The sequence below is a fragment of the Pinus tabuliformis genome, chromosome 2_1 (assembly GCF_031772625.1).
Source record: "Pinus tabuliformis cultivar Carrire ecotype Pingquan chromosome 2_1, CPIR1, whole genome shotgun sequence".
Classification (NCBI taxonomy): domain Eukaryota; kingdom Viridiplantae; phylum Streptophyta; class Pinopsida; order Pinales; family Pinaceae; genus Pinus; species Pinus tabuliformis.
The window spans coordinates 815,984,535-816,009,059 of record NC_142299.1 but is presented as its reverse complement, the minus strand read 5'-3'; positions in this window follow the sequence as shown (position 1 = coordinate 816,009,059).

The window sequence follows — 24,525 nt, the reverse complement described above, 5'->3', positions numbered from 1 at the left end:
GACGTTGCTTAACTCTCGAGAAAGCTGAAAGGGTTCTAAATGACTATCACTCTGGAGCGTGTGGCGGTCATATGTCTGGGTTTTCCACAGCCCAAAAGATATTGCGCGCTGGCTACTTCTGGTCGTCTTTATTTAAAGATCGTATTACGACGGTCCGAAAATGCCACAACTACCAAATTTTTTATCATAAGATGCACGCTCCACCTGCTCCTCTCCACCCTATAATTGCCGTTGGTCCTTTTTCCAAATGGGGTATCGATTTTATTACATGTAACCCTCACTCGGCGGGGGGGCATGCGTATATCATCCTTGCGATAGATTATTTTACTAAGTGGGCCGAGGCAATGCCTACATTTGAGGCAGATGGCAAGACAGCTGCAATTTTTGTGTTCAATCATATAATTTCTAGGTTTGGTGTCCCACAAGCGATAATCACTGATCATGGGTGCCATTTTCGAAACGTTATGATGACCGAACTTATAGGCCAGTTTGGTTTACATCACGATAGCTCAACCCCTTATTATCCACAAGCAAATGGTCTGGTTGAATCCATCAACAAAGTTTTAGTTATCATGATCCGACGAATCATTGAGATTCATCGGTCGAATTGGCACAACATGCTATTTTCAGTGCTTTGGGCGTACCGAACTTCAGTAAAAACATCAACATGGTTCACTCCTTTCCAACTAGTCTATGGTTTGGAAGCTGTGTTACCCATTGAATGTGAAATCCCGTCACTGCAAATGGCCATCGAATTACTTCCAGCCACTTCCGAAGAGGAAAAGTGTTTGTTATACTTGGCTCAATTAGACGAGAATCGACGTAATGCTGCATTGGCAATCGAGACTCACGCAAAACGCATGAAAGCTCAGTATGATCGAAATGTGACCCCTCGAAATTTTTCGGAAGTAGATCTAGTCTTAGTTTACGATCAAGCTAATGATAAATTAGGCGCTGGAAAATTCGTTCCTATGTGGCATGGTCCCTATGTTTTCAAGCGAAAACTAGCCAAAGGGGCCTATGAATTGGTAGACTTTGACAGGAACTCTTTGGGTAAACCCAGAAATGGTCTTTACTTGAAGAGGTATTATGCTTAACGGATGGGTATGGAGATTTTTAGTTAGGATAGTTTTTCTTTCTAGCTGGTGTGTTTTAGTTTAAACAGTGTGCTTAGCTTAGAGAGTGTTTTTTCGTCATTATTCCTGCTTATCTTGGTTTTACTCTTGATATTGCAGATGTCGATGCATCTCCAAACATACATTGGTTTCGCTGATGGTGCTTGTCGTAATACACAGAACATCTCTTCCGTAGCTTGGGTTATCTATTCACCCTCTGACGAGTTAGTATCTATGCATGGGGTAAGCCTCGGTCAAACAACGAACAACATTGCCAAGTATAGTGCAGTGATTGAGTTATTATCTGAATCTATTTCATTTGGGATTTAGAGTTTGATAGTGAGGTTAGATTCTGAACTCGTTATATTACAGCTTAATAGAGTGTATGCCATTAGAAATCCAGTGTTATTAAGATTATTTTTGAGGGTGCGTCTCTTGGAATGTGAATTTGATTATATTGAATATCAGCATATTCCAAGATCTTTAAATACATTAGCAGATGCAATTGCTTCTCAAATGTTAAATAGACATTTGCAATAATCATACATGTAAATTGTAGAGCCTCTACTTTACACCTACTTGTCTACCATTTCCCTCAGTTTTTCCTCAGCTTTTCTTCACTTTTGCCTCATTTTCACTGTAAAACCACCCAGATCATTACATTAGGTGTCATTAAGCATGATCAAGTGAGTTTTGCTAATGGGTGACTGTTTTGTTTAGATTTTGACATACTTGCAGGAATTCCGCAGCTGTCTGGCAATCCCGCAGCCATTCAGCGATCCCGCAGCCATCTGATGATTCCGCAGCCTTTTTGTTAAACTCAAGGTTCCACGTGTCAGTTTGCCAAATGAGCCACATGAGCACTTAGGTATCAACGTGCTCGAGGTTCCTGTGCCATTTGTTCAACCATTCACGTCATCTGTACCTCCGGTCAAAACTGGTCAAGTTACGGTCAAATAAAGGCAGCTTAACGGTGATTGTAAGCTGTTAGGTCACGTCAGCTCAAACGGTGACTTGTTCGCGTTTTGCAGGTGGTAGGGGACATGATCCAACACTGGATTCATTGCCCATGACGACAGAACCTCCAGCTCATCCACGCAGCCTTATGATGTGTCAATAAACCTTAAATACGCATTACAGTTAGTTGTTTTTCAGTTATTAGCTGTACGTGTTAGGCCATCCTTCAGATGCCTATATATACTTGCGTCTGCGTACGCTTATTTTACTTTTTAGATGCTGTACTTTCTGAACTTGTGATAATTTTAAGAGCATTTGTAAACTCTGTTTTTATAGTGCTGTTCTAGCACTCTGTTTTGTACATTTATGAAAATGGAGCAATAGAAACAGTGTTGTTTTGAAGCTTTCAGTTCCTTAAGTCTTCTTGTGGCTGAATGAATGGAGGGCCCCTGTTCATGTTAGCCTCTGTAAAGTATTTTATGTTCAACATTTCTTTATTTTCTCATTCAGCATTTCTTTAAACATGTATAGTTTGATTTATTTGATTTCTTTTCTTTCAAGCTGATCAGTATTATTTCCTTGCAGGTTTTTAGCCCGGGATTTGTTTTTATGTTTGTGTATTTGCTTTACAAACTAATGGTATTTGAAGTTGACAGGTTCAAGTTGCTGCCTTTGTTTTTATAGCTGATTTTTAGTCTTATTTCTCAAAGTTCTGCTAACACATGAATGATCTTTTATCATAAATTGTTATCTTTTAAGGATCAGAATACCACTAACTTGCAGTTGGCTTTGAGTGCTTTTTAGACTAATCTTTCACTACTTTCTAATCATACTTTGCATAGTACATATGGCAGAAGTAGAGAGTTAGAAAGAGAAAAACGTTATCACTAGTCTTTAAAGTAGATTTTTCTCATTTTTAATCACTTTTCTAATTCAACTTGAGCTACTTCCTAATCGTGCTTTACACAACACTATGTGTTTGAAGCAGGGAGTTAGGGAGAGATAATCATTATCTTTGGTTTTAAAAGTGACTTTCTTTTCTTTTATTTGCAGCAGCATGAATGGTGTCTAGTGCCATTGGAAGTGGTTCTTTGCTTTCAAGTTATTTCAAGTTATTTATTTCTTTCAAGCACTTCCTTTCAAGCAAGTAGTTAGAGATCACTAATCACACACTCTCACTCATTTAAGATTCACTCCACACACACTATCACTCATCTGTTTATAAATCACCACTCCATCTTAGGAAGATAAATTAACCACAAACAACACCTCCAACGATAAAAAATAAGACTCTAAGAGGTTGCTTAAGTACATATAGTACACCTTCACTTCATCAGCTTACGAGCCCCGGGTTGACAATTAATACTAGCAATTTAGATAACACTAAATTGACTAAACATAAATTTAAAACCATTCCATAACATGATTTACAAGATAAGGCGGTAATAATGATATATATATAGGAGTGTGTCAAAAAATACATTGTCTTCGATCATAGTTTGAAAAACACCTTATGATCGGCAAAAATGATAAGTACAAAAAACAAAAATTTCACATGTGCCCACAATAGGCGATCATCCTATCACTGGTGATGATCTCTATAAGAAACCACTGCATGGGCCACCTTGCAAAGGAACCTCCTAAAAGGTCCCGGGACCCCAATCACATAGCGCTGAAGTCGACGAGGAATGTCATCTATAGTGTTCTCCAGAATATCTCCTGTCAAGAGCTCGAGATGACCCTCCAACTCGGCCAAAACCTTTGCTGATTCGTCCTGTGGGGCTGGCACGGGTGCAACTGGTTGCTTCCTCTCGTAAGGCCGGAGAGCAGCTGGTCGCTATGGACCCACATCTGCATTTGAAATTTTTACTATCAGTTTTGAGATGATGGAAAAATAACAAAAAAAATTAAAATAGGAAAAATGTTGAAAAGGATTTTACCTGACTCATCCCACTGCTCTCCTGGTGGAAGAACCATGTCTAGGTCACCACGAAAATCTATCCCAGCGTAAGGGAAATCCTGAATAGAAAAGACCTGGTTTTCCAGCCATTGGAAATACTCAAGTTTGAATCGAGCAACCTCTGTCCTCTCGTCCAAGTGACGGGCCATAAGTGCGACCCATCGCATCAGTTTGGGCTCTCGAGGAAGCCCAGCTCCAACAGTAAGGTGCTGCGGGATCAAATAGGAACCCTCTCCAGGCCAAAACTCACAACCAAGGCCCAATAACCAGAGGTCTTTAGTCGTCCATTCTTGGCCCTGGTCAGTTGGCCTTTCACATTGGCCAACACAGCATCGCACCAGTTGAAGATGGTGCCTCGAAAGCAATCAACTGCCATATGCATCTGGGATCCAGTGGCAATATGTAATGCGGCAGCCCCGCAAAGTCTGGTGACAGTGAACGCAATCACCATGAGCTCAGGATGGGATATGGTCTTTATGTCTATCCCTTTGTCTCTAGCCTGGCTGTTGCAGTACTCTAGCCTGAGGCTATCGACAGATTGACCACCTGCCCTAGCCCCAAACAGAGTCAAGTCTTCGCCTCTCTTAGGCAAACTAGTCAAGAAATATATGTCTGTCAGCTCGATTTCGAGCTGGTGGCCGCCAATGAAGAAGCACTGGTCCTGTACGCTCCATCTGTCAACCAACCACTGTAAGAAATCCACCTGAGCCCTCATGCCAGGAATGGCCTAGAATTTGTACAAGCCGCACGCCCTCAAAGCATCAAGTGAAGGCTGATGATTCCATGCGGCGGCATCCACGTCCTCATGCTCTTGTTCACGCCAATCTAGCATGATGTACTCTCTGCATCAAGCACAAGGATAAATTAAATTGCTAGAATTTATTTTGATTGGTCCATTTTTGAGAATTTTTGGGTTAAAAACCCTTGCGACGGGGACCGCACCCTCTGGGTTAGACACAGTGTGTGGGACCGCACTTTGTTTACATGGAAGGTGCAGACCCCGAGCTTTTTCCCAAAGGAGAAAAAGTCGGGGTCCGCAGGCCAGCAGTGGTAAACCTGCGGGCCCCCGTGTGCGGGTTTTATGCCTAAAAACCCTTCCAAAAATGAAAATAAATGACTAAAACAAAAATTGAAATGGTTAAAAATGAAGAGTAGGATGATGTGGATTACTTGGAGAAGACAACATTCGATACCGACGGTTGGATTTTCCACAATCTTCACGGGAAAGTTTCTGAGCAAAAGCACTATTTTCTCACCCAAACTCAAACGGTAAAAATGAATTGACAAAGGCCCTTTTTATAAGTTTTTTGAGTAAATAAATTGCAAATTTGTTTATGTTTCACTTTGGAAAGGTATTTTTGCGACATTTTTATCCATTTCAAACAGGTATGAGTAATGTTTGTGCTTTTGTGCAGGATAAAGGATTATTCAGGCGAAATCTATCATTTTCGACGAAAAAACATTTAGAGTCACCTTTAAGCTCTTTTCTGACTCCTGAAACATGAAAAGATTGCCGAGTGTTTCTTTTAAACTCGTTAAAATGGAATTAAAAGACGGTCCACTTACAACTCTTTTCCGACCGTAAAAACATGAAAAGATTGCCGGATTTTTGTCGTTTCAAATTCGATATTGGTTATAAAACGACGTGTCATTGATCGCTTTTTTACTTTTTCGAATCAAAGGCACTAATGACGAAAAGTACTCCTTGGTCGTAAAAGATCAAGCGGTTCTCTCAAGTATTATTTTATACTTTTTCGGGCTTGGGAGACACAAATTTACGAAAAAGGTCAACCCTGGAGTCTTCTTAAGTTTTTTCAGACTCTCTAAAATTGAAAAACGTCGAGTTTCTCCTATACTGGACTCATTAAAATTTTACAGTAAAGGACCTGTTCAATTACAAACAGGAACAAACCACTCCTTCTTAGGGTTCGAATTTAAACTAAGTTGGACTCATCCGAAGGATGAGCTTATAATCAAGCAAATGTTATCCTCCTCAAGCTTGTCAAAAATAAAGAGGTACTTGCCAGAAATGGTGGGGGAAAAGAGAGAAAAATGAGTTTGTTTGTCATACTTTGTAACCACTCTTGAACACGACACTTTTATTCACCTGGGTGGGAAATCCTTTGCCTAACAGTTGATCAAACCACGTTGAAAGTCTTCAGCCGATTTCTGGGTATTAACTTTGGGTCAATTGTCACCAAACCATCTGTCGTGTCGTTATGTGTTCAAGAGGTCACTGCCAATAAGCCATTCATCTGCAAAATATCTGTCATCCATCTTGACCATCCCTGAGTCAATTCTTGCAACTAAATTTCTTCAACTTGATCTATGATTTCGTGTTGTGGGCTTGCCTACGATGGATCGTTTTCTATCGACATCAGCTCATTATCTAGAAAGATAATTTAGAAATCTTCAGTACCTTGATATTTGCATGCCTCAATGGCAGTTTTCTCGCCTTTGACGACAGTTTGCATCATTGACTTTCGATCAAAGGATTCCGTGACATGTTCGACATCAACACATTTATTCGCATCTCATGGATTGTACTGGGTACTTTGAGAGCCATTGACATCACTGGTGGTTTCTCTCACACTTGTTAACAGTTTACATCATTGACTGGTAATCAAGTGGTTTCTACCATGTTCGACATCAACACATTCATTCGCATGGATAGAATCATACTATTTCGGGAAGTAGAAATGAAGACCCTGGATCTAGTTTCCACAATCCAGGCTGCGAGGAATTTTGTATTCATTATATAATGGACTATTCATAAACAGATGGTTGCGTCCATACTGTGTCCACCCGAGTCTATACTTGTGATGTTTTACAAGATCATTCCTATATCAGAGCAGTAGTTAGTTTTTATAGTCAGTTTTGATCTGAGTATGGGAATGCCTACCTCAACGATGATATGATCTCATATATATATCTTGCATTGAATGTTTTTACAGGTTCCAATCGGGCTCTCCACAAGATGATCCTCGAAATGATAAAGTACTTCACTCTTCCTAAATGATCAATGAAATCCTCATCTACTACAGACTTCGCACTTTAGGGGGCAATCTGTTACACAAAAATATCATCACCATGATTATTTGCAGTCGGTATGGGTCTATCATCACTTGTATTGTCCTCCTAAGCAAGTCTCAGACCTCAGCTCTTCTAGTCAAGCTTTGTAAATGAGAGAAAGACATTAAAAATCAATGTAACTCTGGTTCCGCACTTTCTCTCACTGTCACCTGCGGTCCCGCACCTTCTGTGTACAAAAATTGCGGACCTGCCCGCTCTGTCCCTAATGGTGTAGGTGCGGACCCCTGTGAAAGTCAAAAGGCGCAAGTTTTATCTTAAAAAACTCACTTTGGGTTAATTCTAGAGGTTTCTAGAAGGAATTTTGACGTGGATTGTTCGCTCTGAGGTGGTTCATGCATCCCAAAAGAGAAGGAGCTAATCCCTTGATGAGAGGAGCTATCCCTTTGAAGGAGGGCTTTATCCCTTTGAAGGAGGACCTAGTAACCTCCCTCCATTGCACTATAAATACAGGCGTTGGGCTAGTTGCTGGGGAGGTTAGAAGCTGAACATTTTTTTAGTGTAAATGCTGGTGAAATCAAGACTTCCTAGTTGAGCTTAAGAGGAGAGATCACATACCTTTTTGTCTTCATTAGGGGAGTGAGTGAAACTTGTCAAAGTAGAGGAGACTTCTTGCTGGACCATGGGAGGAGCTTGTACAACGTCAAGGCAAAGGTTGTAAAGTTCTTCTTCTTTTGAATTAATACAATCAAACTCATTTTTCTCAACAAGTATCTCATGTTATTTGTTTCATGGACTCCTTGACTTTCATGTTAAATATATTTTATGATTTTGGCTTTTCAGGTGCTATTTAATTTGTTTGCCTTGTTTGTGTTTGCAGATTCGCGACAAAGGAGCTCATTTGGATCGAAGGAGTGAGGGCATCCACAAACTTGCGTTGGACCTAAGGTAGGCCCTAAAAACACCTGTTTCCATTGTTTATTAAAGCATATTTAGAGAAAGATAGTGTCTGGTTGGTTTGCTTGTCATTAGGTCTTCTTTAGATTCTAGGAAGGTCTATCTTGTCCACAAGATCGACTTATTCCGTGTGACACTTATGTAGATTTTCATTCTTTTATTAATAAATTGCCTGAAGTGGTCGCGTTGGCTCAGGCCGTGGACTGTTTCCCTCTTTGATGGTTTTAACCACGTCAAAAATACTGGTGTATTGATCTGTGATCTGTTTGTGAGCGGTGTCCTTTGGTGTTCTGTCTGAGGAACTTACCCTGTAAATTCCTACATTTGCCACATTGACTCGTGGTGGTGGCGGAGGTGGTATGGGTGAAGATGGAGGTGAAGGCAGTGAAGCTGGTGGTGGTGTGGGTGGGGGTGGTATGCGCGGAATTCTTTGCCTTATCAAATGGATCTCACTTCACGGAGAGACCTTCGCGAGCTCTTCCTTGTCCCCTCGCAGAGGTGAAATCAAAGGGTTATTCTCTGGTCCCTTACTTCCTTCGTTTCTGTAGGTTTTTCTGCTTCGCGTAGCTCTGAACATGAAGGTAATTGCATAACCCTCTTTTCACACAATAACATTTTAATCCAAGTATTCATGGACTTTATGTACTTACCTCGTGGTCCTTTGTGAAAGCATCACTCTGCCTCGCTATAGCTAATTGAAGTATCTACCACGAACTCAGTAATGAATCCTCTTATAATATGATCAAGCTAGCGATCAACAGTGCACGTGATCTTATCCTACGATGCTTCCAATTTGCGCACCAAATCTGGGGTCCACATAATAGGACCATCGAGCTTCCACCTTCCTTGGCTATCTGCTAGCTTCGCCATCCACTCGAACAACTCAGTAGGGAAAGATGCGAAATATATCTCATGGATTTTAGTGTATAGGTAGTAGCCTAACCACTCTTCTTTTGTCAATCGTGGATTCTTGTTCTCCTACATCGCGAACTCGTGAATCCTCTTGTCCAACCAACCTAAAATTGGTTTCTTAGTTAGATTCCAATGATACAACATCAGACATCTATATGAAGATTCTGGTCCCGACAACGGAACCACTTGTTGGCTTGATGGGGCCTAACCTAGGTTTGGAGTTAATTAGCCAAACAAATCCCTACACTACTAGCCCTTTCGGCATCAGCCCGCGGTGCGCAGATTGAAGTCTCACTCGAAGAAGTATGGGGGGATGCTGGAACCAAGTTTCTGCACCCTGGAGATGTCTAAGGGGTCGATTTAGTCGAACTGTGAATACCTTCGTGCAGGTCACTTCGCGCATTATCCTAACCTGCGATACCTCCGCAATTTGTTATAACTACCTTCACGCAGCCCTCACTAGGGGCTAGGGTGCTTTTGCACTACTATGGCAACAATCTCTGCTATTTCCTCGAATTACACTGTGTATCTTACTTATCTCCTTACATATGTTAGTTAAATTTGCGTAAACAGATACTTTATCTCACACTTACTTAATCAACACAATCATATATGTTCGCGCATCATATAAAAAGAGAAAATGTAATTTATACCCAATACATTCAATGCAGAAAAACGGTAAATAAATACACAGGAATGGTATAAAAATTCTCTTTATTAATGCTTTAATCAGTTAAGACTCAACCTGCCCTGTGCACTCAGCTATAGGCGTCCATGCACTCATCTGCATACTACTAGGCCTGCACACTCAGCTGTAGATCCTTCTCCTACTCTACGATCCAAAGACCTGACTCTACACTTCAAATAAGACTCAATTCTTCATCATGTTTCTTTCTATTTCTATTTCTAACTCACAACTTAGAGCTTCACTCTATTTACACAATCCCATGGTCTACAGACCATGGGTAGATCTCTAAAGCCAACATTACATTACAAAATTGAGGGTGGACAACCCTATGACTCATTTACAACTTCGCGCTCTGCGCCCAAAAATTACAGAGTCTTCATATCAAATTTACATCTTTTGACCGAAATCTGGGCTCTTAGCCCCAAAACTTTCCTTAGGGGATCTCGTGCCCAAAAAAGAGAGGAGAAGCTCCAACACTAGGAGGGTCTCATCTGCACATCCCCACATTATATATTCTAGCCAATTTAATGTATGTTGAATGTGATTAATGAATAATTTGTTTATATGCCTTTGTGGTTATGTACATATATCTCCATATATGATTAATGAGTTGTTGATTTGTGGATAAATTGATTTCTGCCTGGAACTATGGCTATCGCTTTTAATTCTTGTGCATCATTATTTTTTGAAATATGCACTTGGTAAGAATATGAATGTGTCATGGTTACAATCCTTTATGTCAAATCAATGCTTTGGTGTAAATGTAGTTTGGATCTGAGCTTACATGTATTCACCTATGCATATGGGTCATATATCGAATGCTATATATGTGTTATGACTATGTTTTAAATTAGACCATGTGTCGTAGTTATTCATGTGTGTCATTTTTTGTAATATATGGAGGCTCTGAATGAGTTCAATGCCTACGCATGGAATGGCCTTTTCAATAGTCTGTGCACTCTTGTAAGTGGGTATACATATATATTCAATGTGTTGGTGAATTCCATGTGAACGATGGTCGAACTCCTTGTTGAAGACTGTGAACTGTGTTGGTATGGATGGTTGTGCAACATATGTATGGCAGGGTGGCCCATGTATGTTGTAGGTTTATATCCCTTGGTGCGTTCATCATTCTATTGAAAAAATATTCCTGATGTTGAATAGGAGAGTCTTCATGTGCGCTAAAACATATCGCCATTGTTTCGGGTGTTTTCACGACCTTTTAATTGGGGATTCATACCATTAGTTGACTGGGAGTGTAATCTAAATAAAGAAATGCATGAAGTTGTGGATAGCACTGAAGAGAGATTGAAGACTACAGAGAATTGACGTTGTAGAGGGTCGAGTTAATTCAACTCACCAGAATATGAAAAGACAGTTTTTGGGGCGCTACGAAATTATTTCGCAGTGGCTACAGGATTTTGACAGTGCTGCAAAATCATTTCACAACACCTACAAACAACGTTTTCCAGTACCGCTAGTTTGGTTTTCTGAAACCTGGCTGGCCTACCCATTGCATATTTTGTAGTATGGAATCCTCTGTGAGTTGGATGAGGTGAGAAAAGGATTGGATGGCATGATAGAGATCTCTAATGGAATTTGTGAAGAAAATCTCCATTCTCTATTGTGATTGTATATTTAGAATTAATTTCTGAATTTAGAGAATGTGTTTAGAAACAAAGTTGTGGGTGTTAGGGCTCAACTATGTTTTTGTAGAATGTTAGAGCCACAAAACACTTTCAACTTTACATCTCTTGGAGAAAGATCCAAGAAGCTCTTGGAGGAAGTAGAGTTTACAACATGTTTAGGCAAGTCTCTATTGAATTGAGATTTCCTGACTGTGTGTTTTGTGCAGATATAGTGGAGAGTGTCTACCTTGAAGTAGAACCATTTTCTCTTTGGTGATGTAGTCAGAACAACAGAGGTTTGATAGTGGAGATGCTTGCATGTTTAAAGAAAACTTGACAGTGAAAAGAGGTTGAAGAGAAAAGGAACCTTACAGTAGTAAGTGAGGTGATTGTAGAAGAGTGAAGTGTTGATATGATCTTCAGAAAGAATAAGTTCATTGGTTGGAGAGGAATTGGTTCAACAAGTAGCAGAAGATGAGATATTGTTATAGATATTATAAAATTGAATATGGTGTTTTTGCTAGTTTGGGTGATTAAAAGAATCATGTTTGCAAGAATAAATTGGTAGTAGCTACCATAGAAAGTATTTTATGTCGAAATAGAATGTGCAAGAAGAGCACTTGGATGAATAAATGGTGATATAACATAAAGATAAAACTAAGAAGAGTGAGTAGTATAAGATGCATTAGCCAACAAATTTGAAATCTGAGGAGAAAGTGTTCTTAAGAAGAGGTTCTACTGCAGAGAACCTATAGAAGAGAAGATACCAAGAGGATGATTTGGTATGGGTGTCAAGTTGCAGACTTGTTACAAGAAGGGCTTGTTGCAGTTCACTAGTAGACAAGGAGAACTTAGAAGAGATATAGATGAATATGATTTTTGTTAGTCATAATAGGTGTTCATAAGTCACAAGAAGAAGAAGAAAAGTTCCAAAGTAGTGAAATGAGAAGGATATGGTTGAGTTGAGGACATCGTTCAATCATGTGAAATAGTTTCTACAAGAAATTCAAGATGATGAGAGTTATGAGAAGGAAGAATGGTGCTGAACAGGAAGGTCTACAACAATAAAAGGATGACAACAGTAAGAAGATTTCTGCAGCAACTATTTTGTGTTCAAGTGAGGGTTGAATAAGCAGGTAATGCTATTTTGTTTTAATTAATTGTGAATTCATTTTTTATTACAAATAGAGGTTATGAATGTTTGTAGTTGAGGATGATGGCAAGGAACATTTAAATAGAAAGTGAGGAAGAACAAAAAAGTTCTCAGTGGAAGAAGGTGAGTAAATTGCATTGAGGATCCAGAAGAGTAGAGAGTGCTCAGATGAAGATTCTGTAGGAAGGAGTCAGCAGAACTACCAGGAGAAGACTAGGCATGGAAGAGCTTACTCTAATATTTAAAAACGGGTTGATGGATTCAACTTGTTGTGGTATCTTGTGTGTGGTTCACAGTGAGAAAGGATAAGCTCACAGAAGAAAAATACTTTTGACCATTGAAAGTCATAGTAAGGGTTCAAAAAGAATCCATAGCAGATCAAGTCAAGACAAAGTTGATAGAGAGGTAGGAAAATTTAAACTTCAGCTAGAGATGATGAGAGGGTTGCTACAGAAAGGTAAGGAAGACTAGGGTTATAGATGGACCCTTTGGAAGATAGTGAAATGGAATTTGTTGTATGTGAAGCTGAGACAAAGATGAAATTCTCATTTGGAGGAAATCTTAAACGAGTTGAGTTACAACTATAGAAGAACAATCTAGGGGTGATGAACACATTTGATGAAGCAGATGAAGATTTGATGAGCAACTGAAGATAACAAATTTTAGCCAGGGACTAAGTTACATGATGAAATTGACAAAACGAAGTAGGAAGGTATAGTTGTTTGGATGAAGAGACAACCTATTATGTATTGGCAAGTTTGGAAAATCTAGCAACAATTAAAGCTCAAATTTCTTAGTGAAAGCAGTAGAAGAAGGCACAAGTTGAGTTAAGGATCTGGTGAGAGATTTGTTTTCACTATGCAAGTGATAGTAGAGGAAGTTGAGGATATTTTCAGAAACCTAGAGAAAGGGAGTGCTCGCAAGATTCTAGAGAAGAGAACCAAGAATATGCCAAAAGCCAAAACTCATGAGAAGGTTTGGTAAGGTATCATGTAGCAAGGTGGAGACTTGTTATTATAGAGACATGTTGCAGATCATGATTTGAGGTTGTCATGAGAAGAATAGATGCATATGACCATGAGATCATATATTTTTGTACCTTTGGATTCTAATGCAGGTGCATAAAGTTCAATGAAGATTGGATTAGAGTTCTCCAATATAATGGGATGGTTAGTTGGTGATGTGGGAGAGATTTTAAATGTTTTTAGATATTTTCATTAGGATGTGGGTTTTTTTTAATAATTTAGAGGAAATTTTTCCTAATGTAAGTGTAATTTCAGTTTCCCATATTTTGTGAGAAGGGGAAACGAATCATTACTTTTGACTCTTGGTTATCCCATGTAGCTTTATTTTTAGAGAGAAAGAATGTTTGAGAAAAGTGTAGTGTGCAACAGAGGCAGAGTGAAGAAGAATAGAGGAGAAGCTTTAGCGCTAGGAGAAGAGGCGTAGGTTGAGGGCCTCGGCTACACATGCCCACATTTTAATTCATGCCAATTTAATGTATGTTGAATGTGATTAATAAATAATTTTTTTAGGTTCTTTTGTGGTCATGTATTTCTCTATCTGTATATGATTAATAATTTGTTAGTTTGTGGATAAATCAATTTCTGTCTGGAACTGTGGCTATCGCCTTTTATTCCAGTGCATAGCTTTTTCAGGAATCTGCACTTAGTAAGATTTTGAATGTGTCATGGTTGCAAGCCTTTATATCAAATCGATGCTTTGGTGTAAATGTAGTTTGGGGCTGAAATTACATGTATTCACCTATGCGTATGGGTCAGATATCAAATTCTATATATGCGTTGTGACTATGTTTGAAATTAGACCATGTGTTATAGTTATTCGTGTGTGTCATTTTCTGTAATATGTGGAGGTTGTGAATGAGTTGAATGATTGTGCATTGACTGGACTTTTCAATATAATATGTACACTTGAAAGTGGCTATACATATATATTCGATGTGTTGATGAATTCCCTATGAATGATGGTTGAGCTCCCTATTGAATATTGTCAACTGTGTTGAAGACCATGAACCATGTTAGTATGGGTTGTTTTGTATCATATTTATGGAAGGGTGGCCTATGTATGTTGTTGGTTGATACCCTTGGTGCGTTGGTCATTCTATTGATTAAAGATTCCTGTTGTTGAATATAAGAGTCTTCATGTGTGCTAAAACAAAGCACCATTTTTGAGGGTGTTGGCATGACCTTTTAATTGAGGATTCATATCATTAGTTGAGCGAGAGTGTAATCTAGAGAAAGAAAGGCATGTGAAGTTGTTGATAACATTGAAGAGTATTTCAAGACTATGGATAATTTAACTTGTATGAGGTCGAGTCGGTTGAACTCCCTAGAACCCATAGGATTTTGATAGCACTGCGAAATCATTTCACAACGCCTACAACCATTGTTTTCTAGGAATGTTAGTTTGGGTTTTTGAAGCCCGATTGGCCTACCCATTGCATATTTTATTGGATGGAATCCCTTGTGAGTTGTATAAGGTGAGAAAAGTATTGGAAGGCATCTGAGAGATGTCTCATATCATTTCTGAAGGAAATCTCCATTCTCTATTGTGACTTCATATTTAGAATTAATTTCGGAATTTCGAGAATGTGGTTAGAAACAGAGTTGTGGGTGTTTTTGTGGAATATCCTGGGTTCTGGACAACTTGAGTAACCTGAATTATCCCCATCAAGTGGTATTAGAGATCAACTATGTTTTTGGAGAATGTCAAAGCCATGGAAAGCTTTCAGCTTTACAACTCTTCAAGAAATATACAGGAAGGTCTTCGAGGAGGCAAAGTTTATAGTAGGTTTACGTAAGTCTCTTTTGAATCAAGATTTGTTGAGTGTGGGGTGCTATGCAGACATACTGAAGACTGTCTATCTTGAAGTAGAATTGATTGCTCTTCGATGATGTAGTTAGGACAACATAGATTGGATAGTGGATATGCTTGCATGTTTCAAGACAACTTGACAATTAAAAGAGGTTGAAGAGAAAAGGAACCTTATAGTAGTAAGTGAGGTGATTGCATGGGAGTGAAGAGTTGATATGCTCTTGAGAAAGAACAAGTACATTTGTTGGAGAGGAATTAGTTTAACAAGTAGTAGAAGGTGAGATCTTTCTATAGATGTTATAAAATTGAATATAATGTTTATGCTATTTAGGTGATTAAAAGAATCATGTTTTCAGGACTAAATTGGTAGAAGCTACCATAGTAAGTAAGCTATGTCAAAAGAGAAGGAGAAAGAAAAGCACTTGGATGAAGAAATGGTGATAGAACCCGATAGTAAAACTAAAGGGTGAGCGGTCAAAGATGTAACAACAACCAACTTTCAAAGCTAAGGTGCAAGCATGATCAAGAAGAGGTTCTATTGCAAAGAACCTAGAGAAGAGAAGACACCAAGAGGATGAATTGGTATCAGTGAAAAGTCGCAGACTTGTTACAAGAAGGGCTTGTTGTAGCTCACTAGTAGACAAGAAGAATTTAGTAGAGATAGAGATGAAGATGATTATTTTTAGTCATAGTAGGGGTTCATAGGAAAGTCACAAGCAAAAGAAGAAAAGTGCCAAAGAAGTGAAGTGAGAAGGAGATGGTTGCGTTGAGGAAAGAACTCAATCATGTGAAACAATTGCTACAAGAAAGTCAAGATGACTAGAGTTATGAGCAGAAAGAATGGTGCTGAAGAGGAAGGTCTACAATAATGAAAGGGTGACAGTAGTAAGAAAATTTATGCAGCAGTAGTTATATGTTTAATTGAATATTTAATAAGGAGGTAATGGTATTATGTTTCATCTAATTGTGGATTGATTGTTGATTACAAGTAACAGTGATGAATGTTTTCAGTTGAGGATAATGGAAAGGAACCTTGTAGTAGAAATTGAGGAAGAACAAAAAAGTTCTTAGATGAAAAAGGTGACTAAATTGCATGTAGAATATAGAAGAGCAGGGAGTGCTTAGATGAAGATTCCAGTTGAAGGAGTCAGAAAAAATACCAGGAGAAAACTAGGAATGGAAAATCTTAGAATGGTATTTACAAACAAGTTGATGGATTCAACTTCTTGTGGTGGCTTATGTGTAGTTCATAGTGATCAAGGAGAAGCTTATAGAAGAAGAAGATTTTTTACTATTAAAATTCATAGGAAAGGTTCATAGAGAAGCCATAGTAGGTCAAGTGAGGACTTACTTGATAAAGAGGTACCTGAAATTAAATTACAATTAGAGATGATGAGAGGATTGCCATAGAATGATAAGGAAGACCAGGGTTACAGATGGGCCCTTCGGAAGAGAGTGAAATGGAATTTGTTGTAAGACTTAAATATTTTTACCACATTTCAAAGTGAAAGTAAGATTAATATTATTGATTGTTATAATGTTTTTAATTAAAACATTGGTACATCAACTTCAATTAAGTGAGAGTGAGACTTAAATATTTTTACCACAATAAGATTAATATTATTGATTTTTATAATGTTTTTAATTAAAACATTGGTACATCAACTTCAATTAAGTGAGAGTGAGACTTAAATATTTTTACCACATTGCAAAGTGAAGTTAAGATTAATATTATTGATTTTTATAATGTTTTTAATTAAAACTAACCATATATGTCAGTTGGTAGTAGCAAAAATGACAAAAAACATGTTGGCAAGCCCTTGTGTATTCATATGATGGGCGCCCAATTCCCCAAACATATCTCATCAGCCAAACTTAAAAGAAATAAAAATAAAACTATCCCATATATATTTTTTCTTTTACATGGTATTAGAGCTACAGGGGTCTCAAGAAGATGCATGAACAATATTTTGTAGGTTTGAAAATCAAGAATTGGAAATTGTTTAGAGATTTGATTTGCATATTAGAATATTGGAGAATTGTCGCAATTGTTGCTACAACTACAAGGTGAAAGAATGAAGTTCCCATCTTCAGCTATTCTTACTCCATATAACTAATTCCAATGGAAGCCATAGATTTTGCTTCACCTCAGAGGAAAAGGCATGTATCAGTTTGTTATGAATATGTAAGTTGAACATAATTCCTCCATTGAAAAATTCAAATACTTTAACAAGATGGACAAGGCTTTTGGTCTTCTATTGTTGACCATATCTCAAGGATTGTGTTTCCATGTTGACACATGCACCACTTTGAATGAAGTTTGGACAACCTTGGAGAAATTATTTCTAAAGTGGGATGAGATGCGGGCTCATATTCTCAAAAATGAGCTAAATTCCTCAGATCCAAACAATTTTGAGAACATTCAGGATTTCTTTAGGAAATTCAAATCAACGCTTCTACAATTATAAAGCTTTGGGATCAATAAATACAAATAGGAAGGTCGATTGATACTTTCTATTTTTTCTAAATTAGGTCCTGAATATATTATTTTTGTTTCTACATTTCATACAGTTAGACTTGCAACTGTAGATTGTTAATTTTTCATAGGGCTATAATATTCTTTGCTTTAATAATTGCATTTCTTTATTAAAACATTAAATTCACCCCATAACATCATGGCAGTATTCAGATTTACATCATTATTCATCATCATATGCAACTATGTAGAAAGAACAATATCATCATCATCAATGCAGTAGAACATATTAAATGAACAATAGAAGAAAAGCATTCACACATAGAGACACCAGGATTGGTCGGAGACCAGGGAAAAACCTACGATGGGGAAAACCCTTTCAAATTCTTTTTCTTATGATATTGTCATCAAATGATTCAAAAAAAGAGAGTGCAATGATCCATATCTTCATCTGTGCAACTAACCGGGAAAAACAACTACAATATTGATAAATGAACCCAACAAAGATTATACTCAAAAATCTGATTCTAGAGTTTGTAATGGACTGTCAATGTCTGTAGTCAATAGTTGAACCCTGAGGTCACTAAGCAAAATATTTGGATGACTGAAATTTCAACTTTTAGGCCCTAGTCGCATGAAGGAGGTCTCATGTGAGCAACTATGGCTTCCCATTGTCTCCCTTAAGCCTGGCATGTGAGCGACTGGGGTCAGATCTTGATCCAGGTGGATGTTGGTGGCCACCTACCTATTCCACTTGGACCCCCACCATTGTCTCTTTCAGTTTTTTAGTTTTTTTTATTTGTAGCACAATTTACGATTTTTGGCATTTTTTTGGGTCTTGGACTTCTGGAGCCGTTTTGAGGCCCTAAATGATGTTTTTTGTGGAAACCCAGGGCCAATGTGAAATCTTTGACTAATGTTTGCCACTCGAAATTTGTATTTCTCAGATAGATATTTTTAACAAGGTATTGTGTGCATAAAACAATAATTGTATGCCAAAGATATGACCTCGGGAAGTTGATGTACCAATTTACCCAAACGGGGCCCATAGTTTGGCTCTTCATTTCATAGGGTTAGATTTTTGGATGATTATGGTTTTCCATTGTTTCTCAATAATAAATAGGCCTTTGAACCTCATTGTAACAGAGTTCAAAGGCATGTAGCCACCACATCTCTTCTCAGAGATAAGCTACCATCACCCGAGCCAGTCTTATTTCCATTTTATTTCTAATCATATTTTAGTATTTGATATTAATGAAATGAAGTGTTATTTCTATTGCATCTTTGTATTTATGTTTATATCTATAATTTGTTGCGTCCCTGTTTAAATTCGGATCAATGGTATCAGAGTGGTCTGCTCTTTCTCTATTTTTCTTTGCATGTCCACAACGAGGTCAAGATATAAGGAGTCAGGGCTTGAACTGGTCGGACCTTTGCAAGACTAGCATAAAAAATCCCAATGGCCTCCCATGGTGGAAGAAAATGAAGATGAGGAAGCAGGAGATACTATCAAAATCTTGCTCGAAGAAGCCCTCAAACAACAAAGTAACGCGATGATAGACAAATTTTCTAAGATCCTTCAGCGACTACCCAAGGGCAATGCATCTACTTCCAATAAATACTCTGGAAGTGCCACACCCTTTAAGGTACAAGTTAACTTTGACATTCCCATATTTGAGGATCAGATAGATGCAAACGCCATAGATAAATGGTTAAATCTTCTAGAAGGATATTTTTATTTTCATTATTTTTCCAGCTAGGAAAGGATTACTTTTTCTCTTCTCAAATCTTCCCCCCACATCAAGGACTAGTGGGAAACCTATTGCGAGTAGAAGGATGAAAGTACACCTTCACTATTTTCGGCTACACCCACTTGGGATTCGTTTTGAGATGCCATCAAGAAGCAGTACTACCTTGTCAGGAGCTATGAGGATAGATACATAAAGTGGACTAAATTGTGGTAGTGAAGGGACCAAGACGTGCCAGAGTTTACCATTGTTTTTCATACCCTTCGCACGAAGTTGGGTATCAAGGATTCTAAGAAACATTTTGTACATAAGAACCACGACTGCCTACATAGGTACATCTAGAATGATATGTAGTTCCTAGACATCTCCTCGCTCGGCATGATGTATCGATACACTGTCAATATTGAGAAGAACCTTAAGTAAAAAAAGTGATACTTTGGATCTGTGAATTCGAAGCAAGGGAAATGCACCCCCAAACTGCAGAGCAAAGGGAAAAACTAAGGTGGGGCGATCAAAGATAACTAGTCGAAGCCGTAAGAAAAGAACAACACCATGAAGACAAATAATGACATGGGAAAGTGGCGTGAGTTCCATAAGAGATCCACTCACAATAGAAGTGAGTGTCGGGCCAAGCAGGCACTGGTGGCCGAGTTGAAGGCTTCTGAGTCTGACACATCTTTTGACTCTGAGTCAAAACCTGAAAAGGGGAATGACAAAGGGAAGAAGATCATTGACATGAAGCCCAGTACCACAGTGGCCACCACTAAGATCCAGTAGATTGAGCCTGAAGATCCAGAAGAGGGGGAACGCCTATTCCACTCACATATGTGGGTGAAGGGTTCTCCACTGTATTTCATTGTCGAAAACGGGAGCCAAAAGAACCTCAGTTCAACAAAGGTCATGAAGTGGATGAGCCTACTGACTACAACACATCCATAGCCGTACACCATCGAGTGGCTTCACCAAGGACGAGATCTTTGCGTCAGCCAATAGTGTCGCCTTCCCTACATCATCAAGCCCTTCATGGATGAGGTACCGTGTGATGTTTCTCCTCTTGAATTTTGTGATGTATTGTTATGATAACCATACTTATGGGAGTGACATGATATATATGAGTTTGGATCTCGCTTTGTTATTATCTCTTTGGGTACTAAGTTATACAGGATACTGGAGGTGGCCACACCTATCGCCATCACTTTTATCTCTTCTAAGCAATGGAGTAAGGTCATATTCTAAGCTAGGAAATTTGTTTTCTTTTTTATTCGCTCTGAAAGTAAGGGGAAGATCGTAACTACGACCATGGCCCCAGGGAAGGGTTCCTCCAAGCAGCAAAAGCAGGTGGATGTAGTCGTGGAAGAATACAAGGACATGTTTGTAGGTTTTAACCCCTTACAGAAATTACCTGCAAATGAATTCTAAGAACAGAAAATAAACAATGCGAGAGCATAACACATAAAACACATATACATAGAAATTTTCCCCTGGATCCCAAAACCGGGAATACCAGCTTGATTTTTCATTATGTTCCTTGTAATGTTATAATACATATTTATACATGCCGAAGCATCCAATACCATGGACCGAAACCATTGCATCCAAAACCATGGACTGAAAACCATCGCGTCCAAAACTGTGTGAGGAAACCATGCACAAAACCATAGGTAGGTCCGCCCAACCTAATATAGGGTCCAAAAAAAACTTCCCCAGGGGGGCTGTCCCAGACCCTATAAAGCAGGGCTAACCGCCCCCCTCAAACCCCTTGGACAGGGGGGGCTGCTACCCCTCCTGTGACCCCCCCATTATGCAATTGGTGCAACTAAGAGGGGCTCCGCCCTTGGCTAACTACGTAGGCTAGTCGTGCAGAGAATATAAAAAAACCCAACATTCCCCCACTTTTTGTTTTCTTTCCACATGAGGCCATGGGAGAGCTTAGTGACTTATCCAACCCTGCAATGCCCATTGTTTCTCTACATCAAGAGAACTTCTTAGAGCTCACAAATTTTGTCAATCCATTTGCAGTATTCTACAAAATGTCCATCTTTACTAGCAACACCTTTTTGTTTTCTATCATATCCCTCACAAAGTGATACTGAACATCAATGTGGTTTGTCTTTGAATGATAAGCATGGTTATTTGCGAAGAAAATTGCACTTTGGCTGTCACAATCTATCCTTATAGCTCCCTGTACGAACCCCATACTTGAACACAATCACTGCAACCAAACTGCTTTCTTGCTTGCATGGGTGGTTTCCATGTATTCTACCTCTGTAGTTGATAGTGCCACTACAGATTGTTTCTTACTCATCCAATTGAATGCACCTCCAAATAGGTTAAACACATACCCACTTGTAGATCTTCTCTGATCCAGATCTCCAGCCCAGTCTGCATCAACAAAGCCACGAATATCCAACACTCTGTACAATCCTGGTCTTCCTTGATAGCACAAGTCATAATCACTAGTGCCACACAAATACCTAAAAACCTACTTCGTTGTTGTCCAGTACTCCATCCCTAGTTTTGACATAAACCTGCTCAATACTCCCACTTCATGTGCAATGTGTGGTCTAGTATAGACCATTGCATACATTAGCCTACCAACTGCACTTTCATATGGAACACAGGACATGTCCTTTTCCTCTTCTTGTGTCTTGGGACACTGTTCAACAGATAACTTTACACCTACAGGAATAGGAACCTTCACTGGTTTACTATCCTGCATATTAAACCTTTGCAATATTGTCTCAACATACTTCCTCTGGTTTAACCAGAGCTTCCTCTTTGCCCGATCTCTTTTAATTTCCATGCCCAAAATATAGTTTGTAGCACCAAGATCTTTCACGTTGAATTTGGAGGACAATTAGGTCTTCAAATCCAAGATAATTTCTTTGTCATTTCCAACCAGCAAGATATCATCCACATATAATACTAGATAAATAATACGGTCACCAATTAATTTAAAATACACACAGTGATCTACTTTTCTTCTGGTGAAGCCAAGTCCCTTTATAAATGTATCAAATTTCTAATACCACATCCTTGGTGACTGTTTTAACCCATACAGAGACTTCTTTAATTTGCAGACCAATTCTTTCTTACCCTTCACCACAAAGCCTTGAGGTTGCTTCATGTAGATCTCCTCTTTTAGATCCCCATGAAGAAATGTTGTCTTCAGATCCATCTGTTCTACCTCAAAATCAAAAGCAGCAGCAACAGATAAAAGTAATCTAATAGAATCTACCTTGGCAATAGGAGAAAAAATATCACCAAAATAAATTCCCGGCACCTGGGAATGACCTTTTTCTACCAACCGAGCTTTGTATTTCTCCACCTTTCCTTCTGAATTTGTCTTCTTCTTGAACACCCATTTGCTGCCAATGGGTTTCCTTCCAACTGGAAACTCCACCAGATCCCAAGCCTCATTTTTGTGCAAAGATGCCATTTCATCAACCATGGTCTCTTTCCAAAGTTTTCCAGATTCCTCTGAATCTACTGCTTCCTTCACAATTTTGGGATCATCATCAGTAATAGATAAAACAAAATTTGAACAGAAGGCAGATGGACTATACCTTTCTGGCTGCTTTCTTTCTCGAACTGATCTTCTCACACCCGGAGTTTCTGGCTCTTCATCTTCTGATTCTTGCTTTGCTGTAGAGTCTGATTCTTCCTCCTTAAGCTCAAACTCTCTCTTCTTAGGTTCCTTTGGTTGGACTTCATGTTTAATAACATCTTTCACCTCTCTGAACACCACATCTTGGATGTACACGACCTTCCTTGTTACTAGGTTCCAAAGCTTATACCCCTTTAAACCATCCTTATACCCAATAAAGATGCACTTTTCAGATTTACTATCCAACTTGGTTCTTTTCTCCTTTGGAACATGTACATATGCATCACATCCAAATACACTCAGATGTGAAAAAGAGGGTTTCATACCAGTCCATACCTCTTGTGGAGTCTTATCCTCCAATGTTGATGAAGGTGATCTATTGACCAGGTAACATGCTGTCTCCACTGCCTCTACCCAAAATTCTTGTCCTAACCCGGCACCACTGAGCATGCTTCTTTTCCTTTACATCAATGTCTTGTTCATTCTTTCTGCAACTCCATTTTTCTCAGGTGTGTATGGAGTAGTATTTTGTCGTGCTATACCACACTTCTTACAGGATTCTTAAAATTCCTTACTTCAAAACTCTCCACTGTTATCTGAACTCAACACCTTTATCTTCTTCTCTGTATCATTTTCCACTAGAGCGTTTTTAAACCTATCAAAGACTTCAGATTTCTTCTTAAGAAAATATATCAATGTATTCCTTGAGAAGTCATCTATAAATGATACATAGTACATAGACTTACCCAGTGATGGAACCTTAGGTATAAGCTCTAATATTTGTTTCTCCCTCTTACCAACAGAGGGGAAACTCACCCAATTCTGCTTCCCATATACACAATTTTCACAAAAATCAAAATCCAGAGAGCTATTACTCATACCTTCTACCATACCTTTACCATGAAGTATTCTAAGGCCCTTCTCTCGAATATGTCCAAGGCTTTGATGCCACAACATGGTCTTCTCTCTAGAGACCACTAAATTTTCTGCTCCACTTTCAGGAGCCATAGAACTATTACACCCATCAACAACAGTGCTACCTTGCAGCTTGTACAAAGTTCCAATCTAAACTCCCCACATCAATACCAGTGCTCCCTTAACCATCTTGCAGGTATCCTTCTTGAACACTATTTTTACACCTGCATCATCCAGTTTTCTTACGAAAATCAGATTTCTGGCCAATGCAGGAATATGCAGAACACACGGAAGTGTTCTAACCCTTCCACCTTGCAACTTCAACTTTAATTTTCTGCGACCAACAATTCTAGCCTTCTTGTCATCCCCCAAGAATACATCACCACCATCATACTTCTCATACTCGCAGAAGCACTCTCTATGGGTAGTGAAGTGAAAGGATGCACCTAAGTCAATCAATCGTGCCTCATGATCTACATGTGCACTTGAAGAAGCCAAGTACACATCCCCACCTTCATCTGAGGTGGTTTTTGCCTCTGCATAA